Source organism: Zalophus californianus, chromosome X (assembly GCF_009762305.2).
Source record: "Zalophus californianus isolate mZalCal1 chromosome X, mZalCal1.pri.v2, whole genome shotgun sequence".
Taxonomy (NCBI): Eukaryota; Metazoa; Chordata; class Mammalia; order Carnivora; family Otariidae; genus Zalophus; species Zalophus californianus.
This window is the reverse complement of record NC_045612.1, coordinates 128,926,942-128,946,686: the sequence shown is the minus strand read 5'-3', so window position 1 is coordinate 128,946,686 and position 19,745 is coordinate 128,926,942.

The following is a 19,745-nucleotide window of genomic DNA, read 5'->3' as shown; positions in this document are numbered from 1 at the left end:
GCCCTTACCTGTGCAAAGTGCTCAGGCACATAGAGCAAGTGGGACGTGTTTGGGGGCCCCTCTTAAGGTGCGTACGTCCAAAGGCTTCATGGGCCATCGTGGGGCTGGTGGTGCAGTGAGCCAGGCTGATGAAGCTGGGACCCTGGAGGCCATAGAGCACATGCCCAGGCGGAGCCACCTGTGGAATTTCGGTTTCCCTAAGTGCACTCTTCCAGGTCTTACTCTTCCTCTCCAAACACCCTGCATCCAGCGGCCTTGGCTCAGCCACACACGGGTTGTGGGTCCTCTTTTGAGAGGCTTCCTTCTCTTCTCTTAGGACTGGCTGCTTCTGGGAGGTCCTGACACTGGCCACTTCTTAGCAGGGCTGATGGATGGATGGGGTGAGAACTCGCCTGTCTGAATCTCTGTTATGGGACAGGGGACATGCATAGTGGGCTGAATGGGGAGGTTCCCTAAAAGATAGGTCCTGTCCTGGCCCCCAGAATCTCAGAACGTGACTTTGTTTGGAAATAGGGTCTTTGCAAATATAAGTGAAGTCTCGGAGATAAGCTCATCCTGGATCAGGGTGGCCCTAAATCCAATGACCGGTGTCCTTGTAAGAGACACAAGAGGAGACACAGACCCAGAGGAGAAGCCACGTCAAGACGGAGGCAGAGACGGGAAGGACGTGACCACCAGCCCAGGGACGCCTGGAGCCCCAGAAGCTGGAAGAGGCAGGAAGGACCCTCCCCTGGAGCCTCTGGAGGGAGCACGAACCTGCCCCGCCTGGATCTCAGCGGTCCTGCCCCACCTGGATCTCAGCAGGCCCCGTCTCATTTCCCACTACCCTGCTGAAACTTCCGGAGCAGCCTCTGAAATAACACCCCTTGGCTGTACAACCTCATTCATATTGTGCTGCTGGGGCCGTGGCTAAGATGAGCAATATTTTATTAAGTAATGTGTGCATGTGGGAAGGCGCCTGCACACTACACAGAAGGATCGATCACAGGGAGTAGTCCCCTCTCCCATCACGTCTGGCAGACAGGACTTAGCCCTGCCCAGGGGCAACCAACCTTCCCTGACTGTTAACAACAGACTCGCCATATATAGAAGCGTCTACCTACATCTGTTTCTTCTTAAACCGGCTCTAAGCGAACTCTTTGTTGGTTTCCAGGATAAGTGATGAGTCCTATTAGCAGCCCGATCTCAGGCCTGGCGACGTGATTGGCTGGGCCTGGTGCAAAATACAAATTCGAGCTCCCTCCCGTCTTCATGAATGACTGAGGATCTCGGGATGCCAACGGCTGAGCATTGCAAGCAACAGGGTTTTAGGGGCCCGGGGTCCTGTGCATAGGTTGCGACAAAAACTCTGTGTGATTGTGGTTGATTCTGCTTTGAAAGCTTTCTATCTCCGGCTGGTCTGAAAGGGACGCGGCTCACATTTATTTTTGGAGCTCCTGTTTTCATGAGACCGACGAGTCATAATGAAAGACACCTGCGATGTGTTTTGTGCGGGGGAACCGCTGGTCCATGGTGCTGTATCCCAGGCCGGGTCTGCATCGGGAGGGTGGGTGTCAAAAGGCATCGTGCGTGGGGGAAACGGAGGATTTAAGATGGATTTTGCCATGACCCAGTGTCCCGTGTGACTGCCCGAGAGCCACACTCAAATCTCCCCTGGTTATTTGTATTCATGTGTTCCTATAGGGTCTTCAACGCATACACCCTGCCATTGCTTGGGCGTTTAGCCAATGGCTGTTCCGTCCTCAGCAGGAAGAACTCACATAATAACATGTAATTATGGACACAAATGAAGCATCCTCCTGTGCACCACGTGAGAAATTAATTCCACGCTGGGTGATATTCAGCCGGCCTCGGCTTTCCATCGGTGAGCATCCCTGCGAGGCTTCCGGGTCATCAAAGGCTGTGTGGATGGCGCTCCAGACAGCAGGGAGCTCTGTGACCCCGAGGACCCACACTTAGGGATGAGCCATGGGGAACCCGGGTGGATGGGGCGCGCAGGAACGCATATGGGGCATTTGTAGAAGTGTTTGGGAGGCTGGGATTTCAGTGGGGTGTGGCGGTGGGCTCTGTGCAGCCTGGTGCTGGGTGGCCTCCCCATTGCCCCAGGAGCTCGTGGGGCTGTAGGTCCACGATGAAGGAAGCCACTTGGAGGAGATGCCACGAGAGGGCGTGAAGAATCCAGGTGACCGCCCCTGGGAGACGAGGACATGCTGATCGAGGTCGCCCGGCACGAAAAATGACCCCAAATGAGGACACCCTACTGCTGATGCTGGATTCCAGTAGAATCCACGAGATTCCAGGCTTTTGGGATGCTTCCTCCTTTCCAAGCACTAATTTGAAAGCAAGGAGGGGCTCGTGTCCCAGACCCTCCTTCCCGAGAGCACCTGAGGGCGTGGTTGCTGCTCGGTCGCTCTGTCCCCACTCACCGCTCACCCCCGTGATGTCATTTCCTGTCTCTCTTTGCCATTTTGATTACCCCCTGCTTGAGGTTCAGCCTCAGGGATCCTGCAATGGCTGTTCCCTCTGTCTTCGATGCTCTTCCCTCAGACGTCCGTGTGGTCACCTTCCCTTGAGTCTGCTCCAACATCCCCTTCACAGCACGTGGTGTGTGATTGATGGCTCTGGGGTCATCGGGGACCCGCTGCTCCCGCACCCCACATTTCTGATCCTTCACACTCGTTTACTTCCCACCATGATGGTGCTCAGATTTTAACAAGCCTTATCATTTATTGATTTTACTGATGGGTTCCCCCTCCCTCACCTGGAGCAGGAGATCCATGGGGAGCCAGCCTGCACGCACTTGGGGCTCCATAAATATTTGTTGAATGAATGCGAGATCGACACATGATTATCTTCTGTGATCCTTTGGTCCCACCAGGGGACACAGCCAGAGGGGGTTCTTTGTAAGCCCCATGTCCCCCGTCTGATTGGTGAACACATCACCGTCAGAGGTGCAGGGGGGACATCTTCGGTTCTTCGGGGTTTGGCCACGAGTCCCCGTGTGCCTGGAGCTAGGTCTCATCCTGTAGGAACCTACCCACCTCTTGCATAATGACAGAATCCACTTTCTTCTCCTTCTGCCACCGGGACTGGTTGGATGTGGGGTTGGCACACGCTTGGGTGATGCAGGGCCACAGAAAAGACCGAAGACCCCTCACCAAGCCCCCAGCACCCAGCACCCAGGACTGTGTGGAGGGTTTGGGGCCAGTCATTTAACCTGCGCAGATCTCAGCCCCCAGGCACAGTGATGGAAGGCAAGTAGGGACGAGACAAGGAAAAGCACACAGGTGTCAGAAGATGATAATGTGCTTCTGCTGGCCAGGCCCCGTGGGGACGGCAGCCTCCCTTGCTTCCCTGAAGAGGGGGTAGGAGTTTCTGCAGCGGGCACCTGCTTTCAGAGGCCCAGGTGATGGGAGCCACTGACAAGGTGCACCTGGCAGAGGGGAACGTCCGATCACCTGTGATTGGAACAGTGCAGTGCCGGCTGTTTGGACATCTGGGAAGAGGGAGCACTGCATGGTATGTGTTCTTACCACAACAAAAACCAGACAAAACCCCCATGTGTCTCCTTGTTTGTTTAACCTAGAAGTAGAGAAAACATTTAATCTTTTCTGTTCAATAGTCCTCTTGATTTGGGCCTTCAAAAGTATTGAGTAGCTTCCTGCTATGGACTACATTGTCTCCCCAAACTCATGTGTCGAAGGCCCCCCTCCCAGGACCTCAGAATGGGGCTGTGTTTGCAGGTGGGGGTCTTGAAAAAGGGGATTATGCTAAAATGAGGTCAGTAGGGTGGACCCAGATCCCAGGGGCCTGGGGTCCTTATAGGAAGGGGGGATGAGGACACGGACATGCACAGAGGGACAACCACGTGAGGACACAGGGAGGACGCATTGTCTAAATGCTCAGGAGAGAGGCCTTGGGAGGAACCAGTCTCAGCCCCGCCTGGATCTCAGACTCCAGGCCTCAGCCCCGCCTGGATCTCAGACTCCAGGCCTCAGCCCTGCCTGGATCTCAGACTCCCGGCCTCCAGGACCAGAAGAGAACACATGTCTGTTATCAAAGCTGCTCCATGTGGGGTATTTGTTATGGCCACCCAAGCAAACTAATACATAATAATTTATATATAATACATAGTTTAGGATATAATAATATAAATAATGGTTAAGTAGTATAAGCATTGCTAATATTGTTAGGGGGGAAATGTTGCAGTTTAAAACAATTTTTGAGCTCTGTTCTTTATTTTTATTTTTATTTTTTTATTTATTTATTTTAAGATTTTATTTATTTATTTGACAGAGAGAGACACAGCGAGAGAGGGAACACAAGCAGGGGGAGTGGGAGAGGGAGAAGCCGGCTTCCCGCTGAGCAGGGAGCCGGATGTGGGGCTCGATCCCAGGGTCCTGGGATCATGACCAGAGCCGAAGGCAGACGCTTAACGACTGAGCCACCCAGGTGCCCCTTGAGCTCTGTTCTTGTCAGGGTATGAAAAATGTTAACCTTTCCTGATCATGCTCACTCTTGTGCTTCAAGAAACTGATAATTTGGGCAAAAGCAGCTTTTCCTACTCTTTGAATTAGGGTAATTATTATAATTTTCACTGCCATAGTTTTTGTTTGTTTTTCCTGATGTGGTTTTTAAGAGAAGTGTGCTTAAGATTGTTTCTTTTTTCTCACTTTGCCACTAGTCCTAGTATTTTATGGTGACTTTATACATATACATACATATATACATGTATATATGTATATATAAAACTATATATAATTAATATATGGTAACTTTATATATAAACAATATACAATGTATATATATAATTAATATATGGTAACTTTATATATAAACTAATATATAATGTATACATAATTAATATTATGGTAGCTTTATATATATATAAACTAATTATAATATATTTAATCTCTGTCTATATAAGTTACCATATATATATTTCCTTTGACATATGCCAACTGATTTTGAATGCAGGGACAGTTGGATCCAAGTCTGGGCTTGTTGGCAACCCTGAGGACCACTGCCCTGGGTGTTCCTACACCCTGTGGGTTTTCTTTTATTCATTTCACAAGAGTCCAAGAGCATGTCCACCTTGAAAATAACAATGGAGCTAAAAGGAGCGATCTTCAAATTCTAAGTACCTCCCGTTAAATTCAGTTACATTCTGAACGTGCGTGTTATTTCTCAACCACTTACTGGGCAGCATTTTTACAAGGTGGTTAGGGAATGGGGTATGGACTCTGCCCCTTTCCCCAGTTCTGTGGGGGCTGAAGTAGATAAGAAGCATTGGCTGTGTTTAAAGAGGCTGTGGGGGGCGCCTGGGTGGCTTAGTCGTTAAGCGTCTGCCTTCAGCTCAGGTCATGATCTCAGGGTCCTGGGATCGAGCCCCGCATCGGACTCCCTGTTTGGCAGGAAGCCTGCTTCTCCCTCTCCCACTCCCCCTGCTTGTGTTCCCTCTCTCGCTGTCTCTCTCTCTGTCGAATAAATAAATAAAATCTTTAAAGAGGCCATGAGTCCTGGGCAAGTCAGGAGGGTTAGTCACTCTACTGGTGGGTTTTCCCACCCCCCCATTCACGGTGCCTCTGAAAGTAAAGCACTTTGTAAAAGTAAACTCAAATGTGTGTGGTGGGGTCAGTTCAGCTCAGCTGTGGAAGCCACATGAAACGTCTGAGCACCTGGGCCAGAGGTCACTTCTGGTGTATATCCTTTTATGCATTTTACCTTAGTGGACTTGGTTAGATCAACAAATGCATCGTGACCAATTCTGATTTACCCAAAGTTTGTAATACACGCAGCACTTCAGATTCAGGGACTGCTATGTTCTGTTGGACTCCTAACCCAGGAGGCATGGAGTAAGCAGTAATAAGGAGGCATTTACCAACAAGAGCAAATTTCTTCTATTCTTTTTGGTGTCCCCACTCAGGATTCCTGTCAGGCGTTTTGCATTCCTTTTATTTGTCAGAAGTACCACCATCTCTCTCCGAATTATATTTTCATAAATGCACAGTGACCGCTGTAGAAAGACCCAGTGCGGGTGGACATTGGAACACATCCGTGGCAGGGACTCTGCATCCAAACACTCAGGTGTGTGCAGACGACCCCCCACCACACACACACCCAAGGAAGCAACGTCTGTGCTATTTAAGGACGGTTGTAGGGCTTAAAAAGAACCACAGGGCCGCCTGACCATCCTTTTATCATCTCCCCGTTTCCAAGGGAGATGTGGTGGGACAGCGTCTGGAAGCACGGAGTGTTAACAGCATCAAGTGTTTGTGGAGAGACTAGTCTGTTCCAGGCGCTGCTCCAGGAACAGCTCGCAGCTGTCCCCCAGGTGTGCATGGACCGTCTGGGGAAACGTTTGAACAAGCCCTGCGAGCGCGCGGTGTTACAGGTGTGGCCGGACTGGGCGCAGTGCGAGCGTGCAGGTTTACAGGGGGCGGGGCAGACGGGCGCAGGGCGAGCGCGCGGGTTTACAGCGCGGGGCGGACGCGGCGCAGTGCGAGCCCTCAGTGTTACAGGTATGTGTGTGGGGGTTCCGGACAGCATGGGACTGGGTAGGTGATGCCGAGTGGGTGCTCAGTGATGCCCGCCTTGGTTGTGCTCCAGGCTCTTGCTGGGACAAGGTGTGGTTGAATTGGCCTGTGCTAGCGGCAAACGAAAGTGTGTTGTATGGAAGGCTCGTCCTCCAAGGGCAAAGGCGTGTGCAGATAGGGGACTTTTTGGGACGTGGGGATCACACCCGTGTCTGGGGTCATGTGCCCTACTTTACAGGAAGAGCACGACAATGTGCAACCTCGAACAAACTCCAAAAGCTGGGTTCGCGTTTCAGCACAAATGGGGAACCCCCTCTCAGCCACCTTGGAGGCTCGCTCTCCTTCCCCTCGCATTTGAGGGCTTTGTGCATCTCCTGGGAGCTCGACCTCCTGTGATTAACCTTAGCTCTGTGTGTTTTGGCCTTTCCTGCAGGAAGAAAACAAAAATCAGGTGGCGTAGAGGCGTTTTGCGCTGGAAGAAGGGACACTATGCCTTACATGCGCCCTTCGCCAGACTCAAGAAGACCGGGTGGAGAAGAGAGGCCGAGGGAGGTGTGCGGGCCGGGGGCAGACGCGGTCTGGTTTCCTGCCCTCACTTCAAAGGGGGCCCCTTTCCCTGGTGTGTTTGTGCACGATTTCCTTTCCTGCCGGCGTCCCTTTTTTGGCCTTTGATTCCAGCGTGAGCCGGGAGGGAACCTCAGTGCAAAGCTGATATTAAAAAACACAGAGGCTAATGCCAGGGAAAACACACGCCCTGCCTGGTTTCGGAGGGGAAAAAAAAATTCATAAGCACAGCCATGCTTTTCCAATAAAAATTCATTAAGGAATGGTTATGAGGGATGAGGAGCCGGACGAAACAAAAGCACACGATCAAGCGGGTTTCTTTGAACTTTTTGCTATGCGCACGGAGCCCACATCAACTGCGCCTGGCGCTGTCCCCCGCCCCCACAGAGAAAGAGCTGGGGGCCGTCCCCCTTTCCTAGAAGCAGGGGGCCACGGACACAAGGCTTGCCTGGGAGCCCCACACAATGGTTTCTGCGTCTCTTCCGCCCGCGTGAGGCCTGCAGGTGCCAAGCGCGCGGGGCACCGGTGCCAAACCCCCGTTTTGCTCGACAGGACACCTTGGGCAGACTCACCAACAGGGAGGACGCGACTGATCCAACTGTGGGACGTGGAGCGAGGATGGGGGTGTCCATTTGAGAGTTTGGGGTGGCCGCCTGATGTGCCATAATTAGGACGGGTGTTGAGGAGCAGGCGGAGGGCTCTGGAAGATCAGAGACCCGCGCAGAGTGCTCTCTCTGCTCATGGACGGGCCAAGCACGAAGGGCCTGCCTCTCCTGCGGGCTCCCCACCGGTCATTTGGCATCAACTTGTAGAGAAACACCAGCTTCCCCCCTCAGAGCGTGTCACTGCTGGGGGAGGACGGCAGGAGAACAGAAATGTCCCCAAGTCCGCTGCGCTCCACAGTCTGCTGGTGGGGGGGTCCTGGACGTACCTTTCCGGATGCCTGTGCACCGTGCGCGCGCCCGCGCAAATTTTCAACAGTTCTTGTGGAAACGAGACGCGCGGGGGAAGGGGCTCACGTTCACCGCGTTCCAGGGACACCTCGGAGGCGGCGAGCACATTCGCGACCCTGTGCAAACACCCCGTCTGTCTGGTTCCAGAACATTCTCATCGGCCCCAAGCAGACTTGCACGTATACAGTCTTGAAAGTCTATTTCTGTGGCTTCTGGAGACCCCCCAGTCATGGATAATGGCTGGGTCTGAAATACAGAATGGAAAGCTAGCGTTTAGGGGATGTGTGTGCATCAGTGTATGGTACATACACACACACACACAAATATGTATGCACCTATAAATATATACAAATAAATATAAATATGTGTTGCTATACATATAAATATATACATATACATATACACACAAATATACACGTGCATATATAAATACACGTTTGTATAAATATAGATAAAAGATACATATATAAATATATACACATAAGAATATATAAAAGATATATAAAAAGTCACATATATGCATATACATATATAAGAATATATACATATGTACACATACACACATATACATATACAAACACACGTATACATATATATAACATACACACATATATACACATAAGCATATATACACATAAGAATATATAAAAGAATCACATATATGCATATGCATATATATAAGAATATGTAAAAATATACACATATACACATATATACATATACAAGCATACATATACATATAAATATATATAACATACACACATACACACATATATATACATATACAAGCATACATATACATATAAATTTATATAACATGCACACACATATATACACATAAGCATATATACATATAAGAATATATAAAAGAATCACATAAATGCATGTACATATATATAAGAATATGTAAAAATATACACATATACATATAAGCATACATATACATTATAAATATATATATACACATACACACATATACACATAAGCATATATACATATAAGAATATATAAAAGAACCACATAAATGCATATACATATATATAAGAATATGTAAAAATATACACATATACACATACACACATATAGATATATAAGCATACATATACATTATAAATATATATACACATACAGACATATATAAGCATATATATATATAAGAATATATAACAATTACATATATACACATGTGCACATACAAATATATTCATAGAAGTGTAAGTATGTACATATGTAGATATAAGCACATATATACATATAAGCATAGACACATATAAAATACATACATATAAAATATGTACATATATATATTTTATATTTATATATTATGTATATATACACACAAACAACAAAAACGTCCAGCATGCTCCCCGTGCCGCAAGGAGGTGTAGGCACAGGGTAAAGGAGACTGGGAGCCACAGTGAGTGAAGTCACAGGAACTGTGGAGACCCAGGGTCCGAACAGGTGGGCAGGCGACCTCCTAGGGTCTGCGTGCTGAGAAACGGTGTCCTGTGTAGGCAGCGGGACCCAGGGCATCACGTGGGACCCCATTCAGATCTGCGTCTGGGGGGACACCCAGCACCCCAGGTCCCACTGCACCTGGTGTACCTGGAGAGTGTTGTGATCCATGGTGTGTCCCCTCCTTATCTGTGCAGGGGTGGAGAGGCTCGTTTGCACCCCGGGAGCCCTTCTGCACAGGGGTTGAAGCCACCGTGAGGCTGAACTCCCCACATGACCCCTGAGTGTCCACAGGGGAGGATGCTGACAGCTATTAGTTCTGCTGCACTCAGTGGAGGTGAGGGATCCAGAGACCCCCAGTGATGACTTGGAGGCTGTTGTGGGGAGGGGTCTTCACCAAAGACACCCTCAGAGTGCACTTGCCTCTGACTCAGGCATGCAGGGGACTGCAGATTTCCCCGGAGCAGAGGCACGGAGATGATGCATATTCACAGGGGGACATCAATACCTGTAGGTGGGGCTCTCTGTGAAAGCAGGGACCCCACCTCATTCCTCCCTGTCCCCCAAACTCCTTGCCTTTTGCCCTCTGACAACAGGCACGCCATGGGGTGGCTCAAATATGCACTGAAAGGGACACGGGCATGTGTGGACCTGTCTGTGGTCTGGGCTCATCGTCACGGGTTCCCGGTATTTACAACATCTGTGACTACAAAGCATGTTCCCGAGAACACGGTTGTTGTCGGCCCCGACTTGCCTCAAGGGCTGGGCACAGGTAACCCCAGACTATAACTTCCCACCGTGGGCCCCCGGAGATGCAGTGTGCACGCTCAGCAATCTCGGCTCTTCCACTCACACGGACGGCACACGACCACCTCCAGGAGGAACAGGGATCATTGAAAATCAATACCATAATAACAGGGCACCACACAGCCTCTTTCTTTCCTTCCCTTGACAGCCAATTATGAACAATTTACTAAAGTTGACAACTCGTGGCAAAATGAATCGTGTTAATAGCGTCGGCTTCACGAGCACCCATCTGTCTTGCACGGTCTTCCTCGGAAGAGAGGTCTGAGTTCAAGGTGGCTAATGGGATCGTCACTCATCTGGGGACAGGCAGAATATTAGGGTTACCACCCGTCAAGTTCACACACACCAAAGGGATGGCTCACCTCCCAGGGATGGGGCATGCACAGCTCTTTAGCAAATCACCTGGTCAGGGACCTCTTACACCTAAGCCCACCTTGCATGTGGCAGGGGTGTTGGCAGACACCTTCCTGAGAGATGCTGGTCTGGCCACTGCTATACCTCCTCCCAAAAGTGCTTTGTATGTGTAGACATGTGTAGATGCCCCGCAGGTGTGCGGACCTGTGTAGACGCCCCACAGGTGTGCGGACCTGTGTAGACGCCCCACAGGTGTGCAAACATGTGTAGACGTCCTGCAGGTGTGTGGACCTCTGTAGACGCCCCGCAGGTGTGCAGACATGTGTAGATGCCCTGCAGGTGTGTGGACCTGTGTAGATGCCTCGCAGGTGTGCAGACATGTAGATGCCCGTGGATGTGCGGACCTGTGTAGATGCCCCGCAGGTGCATGGACATGTGTAGACACCCCGCAGCTGTGCGGACCTGTGTAGACGCCCCCCAGGTGTGCAGACATGTGTAGACACCCCGCAGGTGTGCAGACATGTGGACACGTCCCGCAGGTATGTGGGCCTGTGTAGACGCCCCTCAGGTGTGCAGACCTGTGTAGATGCCCTGCAGGTGTGCAGATATCTCTACACACCCTGCAGGTGCACGGATGTGTGTAGATGCCCCGCAGGTGCACAGACATGTGTAGATGCCGTGCAGGTGTGCATATATCTGTAGATACCCTGCAGGTGCACGGAAGTGTGTGGATGCCCCACAGGTGCATGGACATGTGTAGATGCCCTGCAGGTGTGCAGACCTGTGTAGATGCCCCGCAGGTGTGTGGACCTGTGTAGACACCCTGCAGGTGTGCATATATCTGCAGATACCCTGCAGGTGCATGGACATGTGTAGACACCCTGCAGATGTGCAGACCTGTGTATACGCTCTGCAGGTGTGTTGACATGTATAGACGCCCTGCAGGTGTGCGGACCTGTGTGGATGCCCTGCAGGTGTGCAGACCTGTGTAGATTCCCCACAGGTGTGCGGACCTGTGTAGATGTCCCGGAGGTGTGCAGACCTATGTAGATGCCCCGCAGGTGTGCGGACATGTGTAGACACCCCACAGGTGTGCGGACCTGTGTAGACGCCCCGCAGGTGTGCGGACATGTGTAGACGTCCCGCAGGTGTGCGGACATGTGTAGACGCCCCACAGGTGTGCGGACCTGTGTAGACGCCCCGCAGGTGTGCAGATATCTGTAGACACCCTGCAGGTGCATGGACATGTGTCGACGCCCCACGGATGTGCGGACCTGGGTAGACGCCCCATAGGTGCATGGACATGTGTAGATGCCCCGCAGGTGTGTGGACCTGTGTAGACGCCCCGCAGGTGTGCAGATATTTGTAGACTCCCCACAGGTGTGCGGACATGTGTAGACGCCCTGCAGGTGTGCCGACTTGTGTAGACGCCTGCAGGTGTGCAGATATTTGTAGATACCCTGCAAGTGCACGGACATGTGTAGACGCCCCGCAGGTTTGCGTACATGTGTAGACGCCCTGCAGGTGCATGGACCTGTGTAGACGCCCCGCAGGTGCGTGGACCTGTGTAGACGCCCCGCAGGTATGTGGACATGGGTAGACGCCCTGCAGGTGTGCAGACGTGTAGGCGCCCCGCAGGTGCATGGACATGTGTAGCCGCCCTACAGGTGTGCGGACCTGTGTAGATGCCCCGCAGGTGTGCAGATATTTGTAGACACCCTGCAGGTGTGCGGACATGTGTAGACACCCTGTAGTTGTCCAGATATTTGTAGATAACCTGCAGGTACACGGACATGTGTAGATGCCCCGCAGGTGTGCGGATATGTGTAGACGCCCCACAGGTGTGCGGACATGTGTAGACGCCTGCACATGTGCAGACATGTGTAGCTACTCTCCCCATGCATCATTCTATCATTCATCCTAAAAGCAAAGCTCCGGGCTCATAGAAGGAGGCATTTGAGAGACGACGACCCTGTGGCACATGAAATCAGGTGATTTATTTGGGGGGGGGGGCCAGGAAATGGACAAAGGAAGAGAAAGCAATACTCCAGGGGCATTTGGAGGCTCGGTGCAGTGCAGCGGGGAGTGCCTACGTGGGCTGATCCTCTCCTGCCTCTGGTACAGTCTCTGCGACACGTTCAGTGTCATAGCCGTGGACCCAGCGGCTGGACCTTCGCCAGGACAGCGGTCAGCTTGGGACGGGAAGAGAGATCGTTGGGAGCGTGGGGAAGGGGCAAAAGTCTCGAGAGCCCCAGTGAAAGCTCAGAGGACAGGTACACAGAGGGTCAGCACAGCCCAGAGCCTGGGGCTGGTCAGGGAGGCATGGACGGGGTCTCGCTTCTGGTTGGAAGCTGGAAACTTCCCTCGGGCTCCTGCTGGACACGGACAATCAGGACGGAAATCAGGTTGCAGTGCATGGGGAGCAAACCGGGGGAGGCCGTTTGGCTGTATTTGCTCATGCAAGGAAAAAAAATCATCCAGAAAGATGAGTGACAAAGATTACTAAAAAAGTCAAGGATGTTAGGGACAGCAAACATTTTATCGGGGTCTCAGCACATGCCAATTGCATTGTGTTCTGATCGCTATAAATGAATGAACACCCTTGATGCTTGTGATCCCACAAAGAGGCGTTTTCTGTCCTGCCCAGTTTGGGGGTTGAAATCACTAAGCCAGGGGAGATTGAGTCACAAGCCCAGGATTGGTCCACCAGGGAGGGGCAGGGCTGGGATTGGCATCCCGGGGGGTTGCTGGGGAAGGTGCTTTGGAAGCAGGAGCTCTCGCCTCCCCATCCCCTGCCTTCTGCCTTCTGGGAGCACATGTGGGCGGAGGTGACAGGGATGACGACGGATGGCCTCGAGAGGCACAGAGCAAGGGGACAGATGATGGGGTGCTCTCCCTGGGGAGATGGTGGTGGGAGGGGTGGTGTCCTCAGCTGAGCGGTCGGTGGATCATTTGTTTAGCTGGAGAGGAGACTGTTTCTGAGCGTGTGGTGGGGGCTGACGGGAGGCAGTTAAGACGGTGGCCGCCATGTAATCGGGACGGATATGCTGGTGTCCAGTGCAGAGGTGGGTGACTGTATTAGCTAGGGTTTCCCACAGAAACAGACCCAGTAGGAGAGGCCCATGCACATTTATTTGGAGGACTCACCTCATGCAACTACGGAGGCTGAAAAGCCCCATGATCTGTTGTCTGCAAGCTGGAGTTCCAGGGGAATTGAGGCTAGGTGTGAAGGCTGGACCACCAGGGAGGCTGGTGGCATGAGTCCCAGTCTGAAAGGAGGAGGTGAGGTGAGGTGTCCCAGGTCCAGCAGGCAGGCAGCACGGGGGAAAAAAGGGGGAGGAATGCCTCCTTCTTCTGCCTTGGATGCTCTTCAGGCCTTCCACTGATTAGACATGGCCCACCCACATCGGGGTGGGGTGGGGTGGGGTGGGGGAAACCCATCTGCTTTGCCCAAAGTACTGACACAAATGCGAATCTCATCCAGGAACGTCCTTGCAGACACACCCCGAGCCGTGTTTCGTGTAGGCGCCCTGCCGCCCACTCAGGCTGACTCATAACTCACCACCACATCGGCAGAGCTTTGAGCAGGTGCCACAAAGTGACAGTTTCCAGGTGTCCATGGTGCGTGAGCCGTCGGGGCAGGTGGGGATGGGGGCGAGTGTGCAGGGGGCCGGTGGGAGCAAACCCGGGCCCCTCGGGAACATGCCGCATGCATCTGACCGCAACGTATAATAACCAGACACCCATAGTGCACACGGTGAGCAGTAAGGCGTTCAGACACAGATGGGAGGGACCAGGTGACAAACAACAAGAGGTTTTGTTGTTGTTGTTGTTGTTATTTAGCCAGAAATGAGTGCTTTCTCTATATCCGGGAAACACCTCTTGGAAGGGATCTGTGTGCCTGCAATCCCAGGAATCAGCCCACATGCTTTTCCTTCTAATGTGACCCCAAAGCGAGGATCAGCGAGTTGGAGGGAGTTGTTGCTATGGTCTGAATGTGTGTGTCACCCCCAAAAATTCCTATGTGGGATCCCAACCCCTCCAGGTGATGGTTTAGCAGGCAGAGCCTTTGGGAGCTGGGCAGGTCATAAAGGGGATCAACGTCCTTATAAAACAGACCCCAGAGAGCCCCCTTGTCCCGTCCACCATGAAAGGACACAAGGTATTCAGTGAACCCCACTGTGTACCTCTGATTTGTGGTTTCACCAGAGCCCTGGAAGGCAGAGACCCCCCCCCCCAGGGACCTCCCTGCATGTCCCGTGCACAGGTCAACCCCTGGCCAGCATTGTTGGGGTAAAATTCCAGGGGAGCAGGGCTCTGCAGGACGGTCCTGGGACCGCCGTGACAATGCACCGCAACCACAAGGCTTAAAACCACATTCGTGGCTTAAAACGCAAATTCGCTCGGCTCTGGAGGCCACAGGTCTGAAATCAAAGTCAGCACCACTCCCCACGGGCAGATCCTCCTGCTAAAAACTGAATTGCGCGTCCCCCGTCCCCACGTTCCTCCGTGCAAGCTCAAACTCCCGAGGTGATGGTGTTTGGAAACCTTTCTGGAAGAAATTCATTTTAACTGTGGTCGTAAGGATGGGGCTGGAATTAGGAGAAGCCCTTGGGATGCTATGATCCGTTAGTTGTCCAGATGAGAAGAGGAACACAGACCAGAGCTGTGTCTCTCCCCCGGCACACACAGCAAACAGACCATGTGAGTGACCACAGAGGAGGAAGACGCACCTGGATAAAACCCACCTGGCAGGTGTCTTGCAGGCACCTCAGTCGTGGCCGTCCAGGTTCCAGAACCATAAGAATTAACCGCTTATCTGTGGTATCTGCCACGGTGGCCTCTCCCAGCCCCATCTGGCTCTGATGTCCCTTGGCTTGCAATGCATCACCCCAACCTCTGCCTTCATCTTTATAAGGCCTTGTCCTTGCGTGTCTCTGGGTCCAAATTCCCCGAGTCCTATGAGGACACCAGTCATTGGCTCCAGGACCCGCCTTGACCCCCGACAAGGTCCTCTGAGCTCATTACATCGGCAAACACCCTATCTCCAAATGACGTTCCATTCACGGGTACTGGGGCTGACGATTTTAATACGGGTATTTTTGGGGGTGGTGGAGGGGATATGATTTAACCCATTACAAGCTGTCTGGATGCAGCAGTGGGAGAAAACGCATCTCCCCCAGGATCAGGTAGACTGTCTCTCTCTGGTCACAGGGCAAACATCTTTCCCTTTTTGCCGTGGCTGCCAGGAAACCAAGCCGCAAAGTCCCCCCTTATGGAAACTGTCACGGGAACACACGGACCTCGATCTTCACTTCCACCCCCGTTTGATGAGTGGGTTTTATGTGTCTTTATTACATATATTCTCAAGATGTGGGGGAAAGACCGGTCATAAGTGAATTAAGGTGTCCGAGGTAATGAAGAAAGGTGTGTTCTGAGCGCAGGCAGGGAAAGCATCTGAATGGGGCCGTTGGTGCTGGGGAAGGTACTCACGGGAGTGGCCGCTGTAGGGTCTTCACCCTGATAAATTCAGACACCAGCCGGGCAACTCAGCGGCTCTGCAATGTCCAGCTTCTCCTGGGCTGCCGTCTGAGGGCGTTCTTGCCACTTGGTGTGCACTCCCCATCCAGGGGCTGGACATCCTCGCTCCGTGCTGTGCGACAGCCCCCTTTCCGTGGACATCCTGTCTCCTCCGGACGCATTGGGCACCATCAAAGGAAAGTTCTGCTTCCCCCAGCCTCCCATCTGCTGCGTAACTGGGGAAGGCCAGTTTTTATTGTCCTTGTGGCTGAACCATGGTTAGATGATACCTTTCCAGGGTGGATTTCAGGGGAAAACGGTGGCACAGCGAGCCCAGCGCCTCACAGGGGTGCTTTGTTCCTCCCCGGCATCTGGCGGCCGTTTGCCCGTCTTTCAGAGGTCATGCCCAGGACGCCGTCCCCCTCGGTGGCTCGCCAGGTGCCGCGCCTGAGCTCCCGACGAGCAGATCCGGCAAGCGTCGGGAATTTGATCTGGTGCCGCTGGAGGCTCTGGCTGGCGATGTGATGGGGGCCGCGGCGGGGCCAGTGCCCAGGTCCTGCCTGTGAGGTCAGACAGAGAAACGGCTCCAAGACACAGTGTCAGGAGGCAGGATGCACAAACCGAGTGGCAGGCAGGCGGTTTTAATAAAACCCCATCGATTCAGGAGCACGCACGATGTCACGCGGGATGGTCCGGGTCATGCTGTGTCCACCTTGCCGCGATGGACTGAGGCCAGTGAGCAGGACCTTCTGGGAGGACCAAGGTGGGGGGTGGCTGGGGCCAAGGGGGGAGTCCTGGCAGCCAGGTCCCCGGGGGGTAACAGACAGAGATCAGGACACATAGAGGCAGGTGTGAGCCTGGGGGCTGGGTGGGGAAACCCCCTGCCCAGGGTGCACTGGGGATCCCACTGCATCCTTGCTGCTGGTCTGGACAGACTGTCTGGCCATGTCTCTGCAGAAGGGATCTTTTCCTCTGGACGGCATGTGGAATGGCCTGGAACAGCAAGCAGGTTCTTAAGACCCAGTTAGGGAAGCAGAGCTCCCCGAAACCATTAGCTGTGAAGGAGACATTGCCAGAGTCAGCAAGGACAAGGGGACCCGCATCCTGCAAACACAGGGCACTGAATTCTGCCAAGAGCTTGCCTGCACTATGCAGCAGAATGCTCCGGAGAGCCCGCGGACGGGAGTGCAGTTCAGCGACCTCGGGAGGCTCTACAGCGCACGGGGCAGGCTCGGCCTCCAGCCCCAGGGGCAGCGAAGGAAGTGGCAAGGATGCAGAACTGACCCCACTGTGTCCGGTGCCCACCCAGACCGTACCCATGATAACGGTGCGCACCTCCCTGTTCCTGCGTCCTCCGCCTTCCCCTCTGCCGTCTCTGGGTCTCTAACGGAGGAAACAGGGAGAGTCTTGGCGGGAGCTGAGGGCCGTGTGTGCACAGTCCTAAGGCCTCTCAGAGACTATCGGATTCACGCGGCCGGCCGGGAGCGAGCACAAACGCGCACTCACATTTCCAAAGGGGGAAAGGCCAGTGCATTAGCCCCGCGCCGGCCACTGCAGGACCATAAACCAGGCGTCTGGCGGCAGGACCAGCCGTCAAACATGATAAACACAGCGTCGGAGTGTTTTAAACAGCCGTCCCCCTTCTCCGCGTCCCAGAAGGAGGCGTAGACCACGGAGGGGTAGGGGGCGGGGAGTACACAGTTGTGGGTCTGCGTGAGCCGGCAGAGGGTTTCCCCAGCACCAGGTTCCGGCCCGCCAGTTCCCGGCCAACAAGCATGTCATTGTTTGCACTTAACATTTCCCGCTCCCTTGTAAACCGTGAGCGCGCGCGCGTGTGTGTCCAAGCCCTGGCTTCGGCATCCTGGCAGGCAGCTCCGACTTCAGGCACCGCAGGGCGCAGACCTGCCAGTGGCCCCGGGAAGCCCCGCGCGCGCGCGCACACGGGCTTTCGCTTGGGGTGGCCGGGGAAGTCGCAGGGCACCGAGACCCTTCTTGGGGATGCGAGCGGCTTGCAGAGAGCTGGGACTCGGGCTCTGTCCATCGGGAAATATTCAGGCGCGAGTTCTCAGTCTCGGAAGGTGGGTCCGTGCGCACGGATCGTGGGCGGGGCCGGGGCCGGGGCCACGGCTGTGCAGCTCTGGAAGGCTGCGTACCCGCCTATTAGTTATCAGCGCAGGCCGGGTCTCCATCGGCGGGGCGGGTTAGGACAGCCACACAGGGATGGGCAGTGCACACAAGCGGACCTGAGCTCCGCGGGGACCAGGAGTCGCGTCCTGACCACAGAGGGAATGCACCTGCTCTGTGTTGCCAGTTCTGGGCCGGACGTCCTCTCGCCGGGTCCCCCCAACGCCAGGGCCTCTCCAGGTCCTCCCCTCTCCAGGTCCGCCCCACGCTGGGTCTTACTGGGCCCTAGCACGCTGGGCCTCCCCGCGTTCCCCTTCACCTGGCCTCGCTGGGTCCTCCCTCGCTGGGTCCCCACACGCTGGGCCTCGAAGCGTCCTCTCACGCTGGGTCTTACCTGGTCCCCCCTCACCCGGCCTAGCTGGGTCCCCACACGCTGGGCCCCGCCAGGTCCTCCCACGCTGGGCCCTCCCCACGCCGGGGCCTAGCTGGGTCCCCGCAGGTCGGGACCTCTCCAGGTCCTCCCACGCTGGGTCTCCCTGGGTCCCCCCAAGGTGGCTCTCACTGGGCCCTCGCACGCTGGGTCTTACCGGTCCCTCCCTCACTGCATCTCGCCAGGTCCTCGCACACTGGCAGGGGCAGGGGGCCCCAGAGTTCCTTGTATAAGGACCCGAATCTCATCACGGGGGGTCCCAAACTGACCGCCCCAAAGGCCCCACCTGCAAACGCCGTCCCTGGGTAGGTGGGGATTTGGGGGAGACGGTCTCTCTTTTGTAGTCTGCTGGTGGCAAGGGGCAGCTGCACCCTCCACGGTCCTTGCTGCATGTGGGAAATACGGGGCCCCTGCTCCCAGGGGTATGAGAACATGCCACATGACGGAGACACGCCTCGAACCCAACTCTGTGCCCCTCTCCGTGGTGTCCCATGTCACGGTGGGGGTCGCACACCTCTGTAGACAGTCGGGGGGGGGCACACACGTTGGTCTTGGTGAAAAGTCTCCAACTCATGCTTTGTAGTTGGAGCTCAGAAGGCTTTGGTGCCTGGCTCATGTGTACGCCTGCTGGGTGGAGACAGATATGGAGAGGCAGAGAGATGGAGAGCTGGAGGGAAACTGAGACAGACAGAGACAGGGTCTGAGGGATGGAGAGAGCCCGCTTGGGGTCAGCGTCTCTGGAGCGAGTGGGGACTCCCTGAACTCCTCTGCAATGGCCAGGGAAGAAGTGGATTGAAATCGTCCACAGCGTCGGTGTGGTGTCGGAGGCCTTGGGCATCCCCGGAGCCGGGACGCAGAGAGAGGGGGAACCAGGAGCAGGAGTGGTCACCTGAGTTGCGCCACGACGTGGACAGCAAAGCACTTCCTTGGCGGTGGAGCTGGGAACTTGGAGCATCCGCCAGGCGCACTTGCATTCCGGCCTCAACCAGGCTTTACCGCCTT